Raw genomic sequence first — 12342 nt, 5'->3', positions numbered from 1 at the left:
CCACGTCCTGACAGCTTCCAGTTTCTCGGGTTCGATCTTGACCCATCCTGGAGAGATCTCGTAACCCAGAAACACTGTCTTCTTGACATGAAACTCGCTCTTGTCCTTGTTGACTGACAACTTGTGCTCGTGCAGTGCATTCAGCACCTGCTGCACATGTTTCTTGTGTTCTTCGAGTGTCTTGGAGTAGATGAGAATGTCATCCAAATAACAGACTGCAAATTTATCGAGGCAATGTCGAATTGCGTGGTCGATAGCGGCTTGAAACGTCGCTGGTGCGTTGGTCAACCCGAACGGCATGACGAGGTACTCGTAGTGCCCATAGGGTGTCCGAAAGGCCGTTTTCCATTCATCTCCTTCCTTGATGCGGATGTGGGCGTACGCTGTCGGAAGGTCGAGACGCGTGAAGTATTGTGCCCCTGACAGTTGATCTCGAAGCCTCGAGATCAGTGGCAGTGGGTAGCGGTTCTTCACCGTTTCGCCGTTCAACTGTCGGTAGTCCACACACATCCTGAGTTTCCCATCCTTCTTTGGAACGAAGAGGACTGGGTAGCCCGCTGGAGATGTCGATGGTCTGATGTGTCCTATCTCGAGGTTCTTTTCGAGATAGCTCCTCAACTCTGCATCTTGCTTCTCGTTGGTGTGGTACACCTTGAAAAATTTCAACTGGGCGCCTTCCTTGAGTTTGATCTCGTGATCCCAAGGTCCGTGGTCTGGTAGCCCTGCAAGATGTTTTGCCGTGAACGCCGGGTGTCCCTTGTAATCGTCTGGAATCTGTCCCGTTTTCGCGTTCTTCGCCGTACCTTCGTAGTACGCGAACTTGCTGTTTCCAGGCTCGATGCTTGCTGCTTCGAGTTCCCTGACTTCTTCTGCTGCCAGCTCGATGTTTGCCGCTTCGAGCTGATTGACCCATTGTTCGTGTTTGAGCATTCCGTGCTCGTCGACTGAGACGACGGCGATGGTTCGTTCCTCCCGTGTCTGCTTCTTTCGTCGTGTGCCGCTTCTTCCGGACTCCAGAGTGCGTGGTTCTGCACTGGCTGCTTCCTGCGGTGGGCCCGTAGAGGGGGTTTGTTCTGACCCGCTACTCTCCCGTGGCTCCTGTTCTGCGCGTTCTCCCATCGAGTTGGTCGGATGCTCCCGCTGTTCCCGCGGTCGCAGATGGCCATCTCCCTTCCAACTGATGTCTGGGTCGTAATCCTCATGCCATGGGCGTCCGAGAATCATGTCTTTCTTCGGTCCCATGTTCACGATGTCGAACACCACTTGGGTGGTTTTTCCTTCCACCTCAATGTCGAGTGGTTCTGTCTCTCGTCGTACCCATTGTGTGTCGAATGGTCCTTTGACGACGTGTGGTTGTTTCTTGATCCTCCATGGGATTCTGAGTTGATTCACAAATGTGGGCGCAATGAGGTCCATCTGCGCTCCTCCGTCCACTAACGCGAGGGCTTCGAATTTCCCCCATCGCGCTGTGATCCAGAGTCTGTTGTCTGGGTTGGTGCTTCGTACAGCAGCTACTTCGTGTTCGTCTGCTGGGAGGTCGTTGTAAGGCTTTTGCTTGCGCCAGTTCTTCCTGTACTGCGCAGCCTGTCTCCGTTGTTGTGGAGTTAGAGATTTCCGGGCCCCCCGAAGGGCCCTGAGCCGTTTCCCAAGCTCTCGTGGTGTTTCAAGGCGTCCCTGTCCGCACCTTGGCTTGCGGCGTCAATCGTCTGGTGTTCTTGGAGCCATTGGGCCACCCACGCCTCGGCTGGGCGCCTCTCGTTCCTTCGGGACGCTCTTGTCCTCTGGTGTGGCTTCCTCTGGGATTGTTGCTCCATATATCCCCAGATTTTCTCGTCGGCGTGTGATAGGCAGTCTGCGCTTCGGCATTCGTCGACTCCTACGCCTGTTAGACAGCGTCGGGGCCAGGCTGCCTTGGGTTTAACCCTCAGCCTGCCCTCGTGAGTGCGTTGGGTGTCCCACAACATGTTTGCGGGAGCGTCGCCGCTGTCGTATACCCATCTGATGGGTAGGGGTTGCGTCCCCTTTTCTTCCCTCGTGGGCCAGAAACTGTTGCGAAATTTGTCCTGGAAGTGGTACCGGCATTCGTGCGCGATGCACTGGAACCAGGGCAGATAGGTGTGATTCTCCTTTCGTGGGTCCACCCGCTCGTGGTCTTCTGGCAACAACCGGAATCCCTCCGTGTTGTTCTCGCCCCGAAAACCCCACCATTCAAGGTCGGCGGTTTGTCGCCCGGTGCGCACGATGTGCTGATGTCGAGTCCAATATTCTTCCCAGCTCTGCTGTTTCCTTCCTTTCGTCGCATTTTGCTCCTGTGCGTAGTCGAAAAGTCGCTCGGGGTATCGTACCCCGTTTTCGTATTCTTCCGCTTCTTCGGTGGGTCCATCCCACGGAGTGTGATCCGGGAGTGCCTGGCGGATGTCGTCCTGCAAGGCCTGTGCCTCTCTTAATGTCTTTTCGACGTGATCCCCGGCCCTGTTGTTGGCCTCGGTGATCTCTTGGACTCGTTCTCTGGCGAAATCGAGTTCCGCGCAAAGTTGTCCGTACTGGTCGTTTCTTTCTTGGAGAAGCTGCTCGAGTTCTTCTTTTTCTCTCGACAACTCCTCGATCCTTTGCCGTTGGCTTAGGACCCTCTGCTGTAGGAAGGTGAGGTTCGGGCTGACTCCTCCTTCACCCTCGTGGGTTCGCCATTGCCCGTCCTCTTGCTGAACCAGGGTGATGCCCCAGTCCTCAGCGACTTGTCGGATGTACCGCGGGGGAGCCAGTTCTCCCTCGTCATCCGTTTCGATGAAAGCGTGATGGGCGGTGTCATTTCCCTCCTGGTGGTTGCTGCTCCTCAAGTCTTCTTGATCCGAGTCGGTGAGTTCATCGTCCTGCTCGATGACTCGGTCAATGTCGATTTCGAGGTCGTCCTGCGTGTAGCTGGCGGCTGCGACCTCCAGAAACCGGGTTCTTCTTCCGACCGTGTCTTGGTCGATGGTGGCAGCTTCCTTCCCTGGAACCGGTCTCCACTCTTTCTTGCTGCGGCAGTCACGTTTGAAGTGACCCTTCCTTCCGCAGTTGTAACAGGTGATGCCTGATTTGTCCTTGGCACCATCTCTCTTTCCTGCCCACTGTGCCTGGGCAGCGCTGACGTCCATGGGTCCCGAGTGCGTGCCGTATGACGTGCTCTGGTGCTGGCGTTTCTTTTTGTCGTTGGGCTTGTGGTAGCCTGGGGATCGCTGAATCTCGCTGCCCTTCTTCTGTTGTTTGCGGGCGAACTGTCGGTCGTCAATCTTGACAGCCATGGCGATGTACTCGTCGAGCGTGTCGGGTCGGCTCTCCTTGTAGAGCTCGTCCTTGACCTCCTCCTTCAGCCCTCCGTAGAACAGGTGCATCAGCCCCTCGTCGTCTATCTCTGCCTTCATGGAGTCTTGTCGGAAAATCGTGGCGTAGGCGGTGGCTGACCTAGTCTGCTTCAGCCGTCCTAGCCGTTCCTGGGCGTGCAACTTCTCGTCCTTGTCGCCGAACACCTTCTGAATCTCGTTCTCGAACTCGGAGTAGTTCTCGAAGACCTTTTTGGTGAAGGGTTTGTGGATTGCTCCGCCGAGGAAATCACTCAGTGTTCCCGTGAACCACTTGAGTGCCTTGTCCTTGAGTCGGGTGGCGGCGTATCTGGTCTTGGACTCCTCGGTGGCGAATTGGTGCGAGTTGTGGTCGAGGTAGTTCCGCATCGCCGTGATCCAACCTGGCAAGGCTTCCTGGTCGCCCCCGTACTTCTCGGGTTGCTCCAATTTGACCTTCGTCTTGGCCGGGTCCTTGGTGTGGACCTCGGTCGCCGCAAGTCGGGCTGCCAATGCCGCGTTGCTGGCCTTGGTCTTCGCAAGCTCTTCTTCAGTTTCGTCGAGTCGTTCGGTGACTCTCTGAAGCGCGGCCGTGATCTGGCCCGGCGTCGGTTGAGTTGCCATGTCGTTTTACCTTCGAGCCTGAACTGTAACAGATCAAAGGGAGTTAGCAACGTGTGACGAACCTGTCTCTGGACCCGTCCTGTTAGGGTTCAGTATCGGTCGAAGGTATTCTCTCAAGGGTGCTTAGGTTCGGTGCAGCCAAAAGGTGCACAACAAAGACTTGTCTCAACAGTAGGCTCTCGATCTTGTAGCGAACTGTAGTTGTGATTGCTAACTGGAGAACTCCCAGAGCTCTCCAGAACGAGTGACTATATACTATCTAAGTCCATAGGTACCTTCGTACTTTTCCCTAGGAACATAGGGAACGGTAGCCGTTCCCTTCGTTCCTTATGGCACCTGAGGAACGGTAGTCGTTCCCTCCGTTCCTCTGCTGATTGGCCGGAGGCCCATTCTTAATGATTGGCTTGGGGCGCTTCCCGCGCAGCCCCCACATAGCCCTGCATGCGACCATGACCGTGACAGAAAGCTAGGGGTTATTACACCCACTGAAGGTACTATATTTATAAGCCTTCCCAACAGCCTAATTAACTATATTAGTTCTACCGATTCTAGTAGGTAGGTAAAACGTAGTACCTTAAGGTACTAACTACTGCTATAGCTAGTAGTTATAGTTAAACTATATAAAACAAAGACCTCTAAGAGCTATACTAAGTAGAACTTAAGGCTCTAACAACCTACTATAAGGTTATTGGTCTAGGTAACTAGACTACTACTATAAGAGCGAATAGTAGTTATACTATATTAAGGCTAGTAGCGTGTAAAAACTTACTATAGTTATAGTATAGAATATAACCCGGTATTTTATACCGTTAAAGTCCTAGACCTATATAGTAGTATAAGCTCTATAACTACAGCGAAGGTAGTAATAGGATAGTATTTACCAGCCTATAGCAACTAGTATAGCCGCTGTAGCCTACAGGCCTATACAGAGGTACCATAGCACAGCCTGGGGGCGCTAGGAGCCCCTAAGCCCAAATAGAGGAGTTGTAAACCCGATTAGAGGCTTAGGCTACCCAAATAGCACAACTATATACTACTATAGCTACGTTAACAGATAGTTTATAATAGTTTACTATCTAACAATAATAACGGCCCTAGATGCCTACCGAACAGTAGCTTATAGAAGCTATTGCTTTTAAAGTAGAAAATAGAGTAAAGGCCGCTTTACAGGCCTAATAGGCCCGTAATACTAGCTAGGGTCCCCCGGAGCCACTAGTAGTATGTGACGAACCTGTCTCTGGACCCGTCCTGTTAGGGTTCAGTATCGGTCGAAGGTATTCTCTCAAGGGTGCTTAGGTTCGGTGCAGCCAAAGGGTGCACAACAAAGACTTGTCTCAACAGTAGGCTCTCGAGCTTGTAGCGAACTGTAGTTGTGATTGCTAACTGGAGAACTCCCAGAGCTCTCCAGAACGAGTGACTATATACCTGTCTAATTCTTGAGTGCTCAGTGTGCTCAGTTCCTCTGAACACTGATCACACTGATCACTTAGAACGTCCTGTTCATCCTGATTGGTGGTTGGGACCGCGGTGCTCACTGTGCTCAGTCTGCTTGGCGACTGAGCTCACTGATCACCCTGCTGCATCCCTGATTGGTTTGACTGCCCCGGGGCGTCCCGTGTCTTGGGCCCCACATGTTGGCATATCCGTGACATAGTACCACCTTATACAGTACTACTACTAAATATAGTACCTCCGAGCCCTACTCTACAACCTACTATAACGTAAGATAATTTAAACAGTAGGTTGGTAAAAGAACTGTTAAGAAAAGTATACGATTTCCCTAAAAATCTACGTCTTACAGAGCTAGATAACTTCGATATCTAGCAACAGGGCCTAACTATTATATTTAGGGCTATCGGCATACCCACCTTTACCACTAATCCAGAAGGATTTACAGAGGGTAGTAACTAAACTTTAGCTTTACTTCTAATGCTATTACAGAACAGTATAGGCCCTAGGCTACAGGCTGCTATAGCCTAGCAAACAGACTCTATAGCAGCCTATAGGCTTCTAATACTACAGTATTTACACTCTACTAGAATTCAGCAGGACCAACTATATAGGAAGTTCCACAAGCTGGATTTCAGTAAATTTAATAGTTCTTTAGCGGATTTCAATACTAAATTTTCTAACTTAGCTAGTAGGCTAACCCTAAACAGGGTTAAAATACAGCCTATAGACTAAGTAAACCACTATTTAAAGGCTATAGAAAAAGCCTTCCTATAGTAGGTTAAACAGCAATACAGTTAAATGTAGGCCCTAAGGACAGTTAGCTAAGTGTGACGAACCTGTCTCTGGACCCGTCCTGTTAGGGTTCAGTATCGGTCGAAGGTATTCTCTCAAGGGTGCTTAGGTTCGGTGCAGCCAAAGGGTGCACAACAAAGACTTGTCTCAACAGTAGGCTCTCGAGCTTGTAGCGAACTGTAGTTGTGATTGCTAACTGGAGAACTCCCAGAGCTCTCCAGGACGAGTGACTATATACCTGTCTAATTCTTGAGTGCTCAGTGTGCTCAGTTCCTCTGAACACTGATCACACTGATCACTTAGAACGTCCTGTTCATCCTGATTGGTGATTGGGATCGCGGTGCTCACTGTGCTCAGTCTGCTTGGCGACTGAGCTCACTGATCACCCTGCTGCATCCCTGATTGGTTTGACTGGCCCGGGGCGTCCCGTGCCTTGGGCCCCACATGTTGGCATATCCGTGACACGATGCCCCTCCTCCAGGGCTGACGTCCCGTCGGCCGCATCCCCAGCCAACCTCCTGAAATAGCGCCAACAGTCCTCAATCCAATCTGGTTAGCAACTTCCTCCTTTTCCTTCCACACCATCCTTCATCATGACTGACGGCATAAGGAAACCGAAACGAAAACAAAAATCCAGCACTGAACGCCGTCGTACACGCGCGCGCATCTCCGAGCTCTTTGGTACCGAAATGGTGAAGTGTACTCGTTGCAAAGAAAAGAAACTTGCAACTTGTAAGGCGACCGACAATTCCGACGTCTGTGGTAATTGCTTGTCCGTTGGTAACCATTCGTGTGACGCATTCGGCTACCACGATTCCGCTGTCGAGCGTATGGTGATTGAGAAGCGCAATCTCGATCGTGAGGAGCAAGAGACTGCGGATGCGATCCGCACGCTGATGGCGAAAGCGGACCGCCTCCGTATCCAGCGTCGTGCTCTTGAGGACAGAGCGCTGGTGATGTTCAACCAGGAGGGGGAAGTGTTGGCGGAGCAAGAGCGCCGCGAGGTTTCTGGCGCGCAGCCGTCTTCGGGTGCTGTTGCTGTCCCCTCCTCCGGTCCCTTCTGGGATCAGGGGTGCGTCCTTCTTTCTTCCCCTTCTTTTTTTTTTTTTTTTTGGTCCCCCGGTTGACCGTGTTTAGCTTTTCGGACGACCCCTTCCTCGCCGGGGTCGACTTATCTGCGGGGTTTCCTTTGGTCGATCCGGGTTCCTCTGGTGGAACTCCTGAAGTTTCTCGGGGCAGTTGAGATTTGTAGCTGGTTGCCATGAATTGTCTTCTGGGCCGAAGTCTAGCCACTTGACCAAATACTCCAACTGTCCTTTCGTGATGCGTGAATCTAGGACTTCCTCAACGTCCCACTCCTCCTCTTCGTCTTCTGCCTCAGCGTCCTTGTCGAGTCGTGCGTTCTTGGGTGCTGGTTCCAGAAGCGAGATGTGGAAAACGTTGGTCCGTAGTCGCATTGTCGAGGGTAACGCGAGTGCGTAATTGTTCTCCGAAATCTTTTTGTCGATCTTGAACGGTCCGATTTTGCGAAAATCGAGTTTCCTGCTTGGTCGCTTTGTGTGAAGATTTCGAGAAATGAGGTAAACTTTGCCCCCCTCTTCTAGGCGAGGTCCCTCGAGCCTGTTTCTGTCGTAGAACTTCTTCATCCTGGTTCGTACGAACTCGAGTTCCTCCTTGAGCATCGCGTGCAGCGAGCTCATTTTGTCGGCTTTGACTGCCGCTCTGGGCACCGAGACTTCGGGCCCTTGTCGCAAATCTGCTTCGTAGCCGTAATTCGCGAAGAATGGTGTGACCTTCGTGGTCTCCGTGACGGTGGTGTTGTAGGCGAGTTGTGCCGTTGGCAACAGCTCGACCCAATCATCCTGCTGGAAGTTGACGTACAACCGTAGGTATTGTTCAACGATCTGGTTGAGTCGTTCCGTCTGTCCGTCCGTTTGTGGGTGATAAGCAGTCGAAAGCTTACTCTTCGTACCCAGCTTCGTCATCAGAGCTTGCCAAAACTTTGATGCGAACTTCGTGTCTCTGTCTGTGATCCATTCTTCCGGCCATCCGTGGACCGAGGTGATGTTGCGATAGATCACGTCTGCGAGTTGTTCTGCTGACCATGTCTCCTTGTAAGGGAGGAAGTAACTCCACTTGGTGAGCCTGTCCACCATTGTGAGGATGCTGTCGTATTCCACTCCCGTTACTGAGTCCTTGGAGACTGGCAGTTTGGTGATGAAGTCCATCGTCACCGAGCTCCATGGTCGTTCTGCGACTGGCAATGGTTGCAACAGCCCATATGGTTTGTGTCGTCCTGGTTTGCTTCGTCCGCAGAGGTCGCACTCTGCTAGGACTGCTTCTGTCGCCTGCTTGATTCCTGGGAAGTCGTAATTCTGCTTGACTTTTGCAATTGTTTTGCTGATTCCCATGTGTCCTCCGAGTCTCGACTCGTGGATCTTTCGAATGAGCTCCTTTTGGTCACCAAGCCTGACGTAGGCCTTGTCGTGGTACCAGAGTCTCGTTCCATCAAGTCGCAATCCCGCGATCTTGGATTCTGGCTCTTCTTGCCATGCATCGCGCTCGCCGTCCGCGATGACTCCTTGGAAATCTTGTTCCAATCGTTGTTCCCTGAAGGCCGCACAGCATTCTACAAACGGTTGCAGAGGCCTAGCTTCGGGATCTTCCGACTGTCGCTGAAGTGCTGCGATCTCGTAGTCTTCAGTCGGTTGGGAAGCGTGCCGTAGCGATCCGTCTGTCTGTTGATGTAGCAATGGTGGTGAGGCTTCAGACGTGTTGTCGTGATGATCCGCTCTCCTACTCAAGGCGTCCGCTCGTGCGTTCTCTGAGCCTTTCTTGTAGTGGATCATGAAGTTGAATTCGGACAGAAATTCTGCCCACCGAGTTTGTCGTCCGTTCAGCACCTTCGTGGTGGTGAAGTATCGTAAGTTCTTGTGGTCCGTGTACACCTGGACTTCGTGTGTCGTGCCGCTGAGGTATGGTCTCCATTCCTGAAATGCTTCGATGATTGCGAGAAGCTCCTTGTCGTGGATCGGGTAGTTGAGCCTTGGTCCTTCGAGTTTCTTGGAGAAGAACGCAACTGGATGCAGCTTGCCGTCCTTGTCCCTCTGACCAAGTTGTCCTCCGATCGCGAAGTCCGAAGCATCAGCCTCGACTTCGAAAGGCGTGCTTGGATCGGGCAGCATGAGCACCGGGTCGGCGATGATCGCATCGCGGATCCGCTGGAAAGCCTGCTCGTGCTCCTGCTTCCACTGGAATGTGGCATCCTTCTTCGTGAGTTCGTGTAGAGGTCTCGCGATGTCGCCGAAGTTCTTGATGAACATCCGGACAAAGTTGGCGAATCCGATGAATCCTCTGACCTCTGTGGCGTTTGTTGGTGTCGGCCACGTCCTGACAGCTTCCAGTTTCTCGGGTTCGATCTTGACCCATCCTGGGGAGATTTCGTAACCCAGAAACACTGTCTTTTTGACATGAAACTCGCTCTTGTCCTTGTTGACTGACAACTTGTGCTCATGCAGTGCATCCAGCACCTGCTGCACATGCTTCTTGTGTTCTTCGAGTGTCTTGGAGTAGATGAGAATGTCATCCAAGTAACAGACTGCAAATTTATCGAGGCAATGTCGTATTGCGTGGTCGATAGCGGCTTGAAATGTCGCTGGTGCGTTGGTCAACCCAAACGGCATGACGAGGTACTCGTAGTGCCCGTAGGGTGTCCGAAAAGCCGTCTTCCATTCGTCTCCTTCCTTGATGCGGATGTGGGCGTACGCTGTCGGAAGATCGAGGCGCGTGAAGTATTGTGCCCCTGACAGTTGATCTCGGAGTCTCGAGATCAGTGGCAGTGGGTAGCGGTTCTTCACCGTCTCGTTGTTCAACTGTCGGTAGTCCACACACATCCTGAGCTTCCCATCCTTCTTTGGAACGAAGAGGACTGGGTAGCCTGCTGGAGATGTCGATGGTCTGATGTGTCCTATCTCGAGATTCTTTTCGAGATAACTCCTCAACTCTGCATCTTGCTTCTCGTTGGTGTGGTACACCTTGAAAAACTTCAACTGGGCTCCTTCCTTGAGTTTGATCTCGTGATCCCAAGGTCCGTGGTCTGGTAGCCCTGCAAGATGTTTTGCCGTGAACGCCGGGTGCCCCTTGTAGTCGTCTGGGATCTGCCCCGTCTTTGCGTTCTTCGCTGTACCCTCGTAGTACGCGAACTTGTTGTTCCCAGGCTCGATGCTCGCTGCTTCGAGTTCCCTGACTTCTTCTGCTGCCAGCTCGATGCTTGCCGCTTCGAGCTGATTGACCCATTGTTCGTGTTTGAGCATTCCGTGCTCGTCGACTGAGACGACGGCGATGGTTCGTTCCTCCCGTGCCTGCTTCTTTCGTCGTGTGCCGCTTCTTCCGGATTTCAGAGTGCGTGGTTCTGCACTGGCTGCTTCCTGCGGTGGGCCCGTAGAGGGGGTTCGTTCGGACCCGCTGCTCTCCCGTGGCTCCTGTTCTGCGCGTTCTCCCATCGAGTTGGTCGGATGCTCCCGCTGTTCCCGCGGTCGCAGATGGCCATCTCCCTTCCAACTGATGTCTGGGTCGTAATCCTCATGCCATGGGCGTCCGAGAATCATGTCTTTCTTCGGCCCCATGTTCACGATGTCGAACACCACTTGGGTGGTTTTTCCTTCCACCTCAATGTCGAGTGGTTCTGTCTCTCGTCGTACCCATTGTGTGTCGAATGGTCCCTTGACGACGTGTGGTTGCTTCTTGATCCTCCATGGGATTCTGAGTTGATTCACAAATGTGGGCGCAATGAGGTCCATCTGCGCTCCTCCATCCACTAACGCGAGGGCTTCGATCTTCCCCCATCGCGCTGTGATCCAGAGCCTGTTGTCTGGCTTGGTGCTTCGTACAGCAGCTACTTCGTGTTCGTCTGCTGGGAGGTCGTTGTAAGGCTTCTGTTTGCGCCAGTTCTTCCTGTACTGCGCAGCCTGTCTCCGCTGTTGTGGAGTTAGAGATTTCCGGGCCCCTCGGAGGGCCCTGAGCCGTTTCCCAAGCTCTCGTGGTGTTTCAAGGCGTCCCTGTCCGCACCTTGGCTTGCGGCATCAATCGTCTGGTGTTCTTGGAGCCATTGGGCCACCCACGCCTCGGTTGGGCGCCTCTCGTTCCTTCGGGACGCTCTTGTCCTCTGGTGTGGCTTCCTCTGGGATTGCTGTTCCATATATCCCCAGATTTTCTCGTCGGCGTGTGATAGGCAGTCTGCGCTTCGGCATTCGTTGACTCCTACGCCCGTTAGACAGCGTCGGGGCCAGGCTGCCTTGGGTTTAACCCTCAGCCTGCCCTCGTGAGTGCGTTGTGTGTCCCACAACATGCTTGCGGGAGCGTCGCCGCTGTCGTATACCCATCTGATGGGTAGGGGTTGCATCCCCTTTTCTTCCCTCGTGGGCCAGAAACTGTTGCGAAATTTGTCCTGGAAATGGTACCGACATTCGTGCGCGATACACTGAAACCAGGGCAGGTAGATGTGGTTCTCTTTTCGTGGGTCCACCCGCTCGTGGTCTTCTGATAACAACTGGAATCCCTCCGTGTTGTTCTCGCCCCGGGAACCCCACCATTCGAGGTCGGAGGTTTGTCGCCCGGCGCGCACGATGTGCTGATGTCGCGTCCAGTATTCTTCCCAGCTCTGCTGTTTTCTTCCTTTCGCCGCATTCTGTTCCTGTGCGTAGTCGAAAAGTTGCTCGGGGTATCGTACTCCGTTTTCGTATCCTTCCGCCTCTTCGGTGGGTCCATCCCACGGTGTGTGGTGCGGAAGTGCCTGGCGGATGTCGTCCTGCAAGGCCTGTGCCTCTCTTAATGTCTTTTCGACGTGATCCCCGGCCCTGTTGTTGGCCTCGGTGATCTCTTGGACTCGTTCCCTGGCGAAATCGAGTTCCGCGCAAAGTCGTCCGTACTGGTCGTTCCTTCTCTGGAGAAGTTGCTCGAGTTCTTCTTTCTCTCTTGACAACTCCTCGATCCTTTGCCGTTGGCTTAGGACCTTCTGTTGCAGAAAAATGAGGTTCGGGCTGACTCCTCCTTCACCCTCGTGGGTTCGCCATTGCCCGTCCTCTTGCTGAACCAGGGTGATGCCCCAGTCCTCAGCGACTTGTCGGATGTGCCGCGGGGGAGCCAGTTCTCCCTC

This window comes from Chaetomium fimeti (assembly GCF_033439085.1).
Source record: "Chaetomium fimeti strain CBS 168.71 chromosome Unknown B0H64scaffold_2, whole genome shotgun sequence".
NCBI lineage: Eukaryota > Fungi > Ascomycota > Sordariomycetes > Sordariales > Chaetomiaceae > Chaetomium > Chaetomium fimeti.
Note: the sequence above shows the minus strand (reverse complement) of the source record.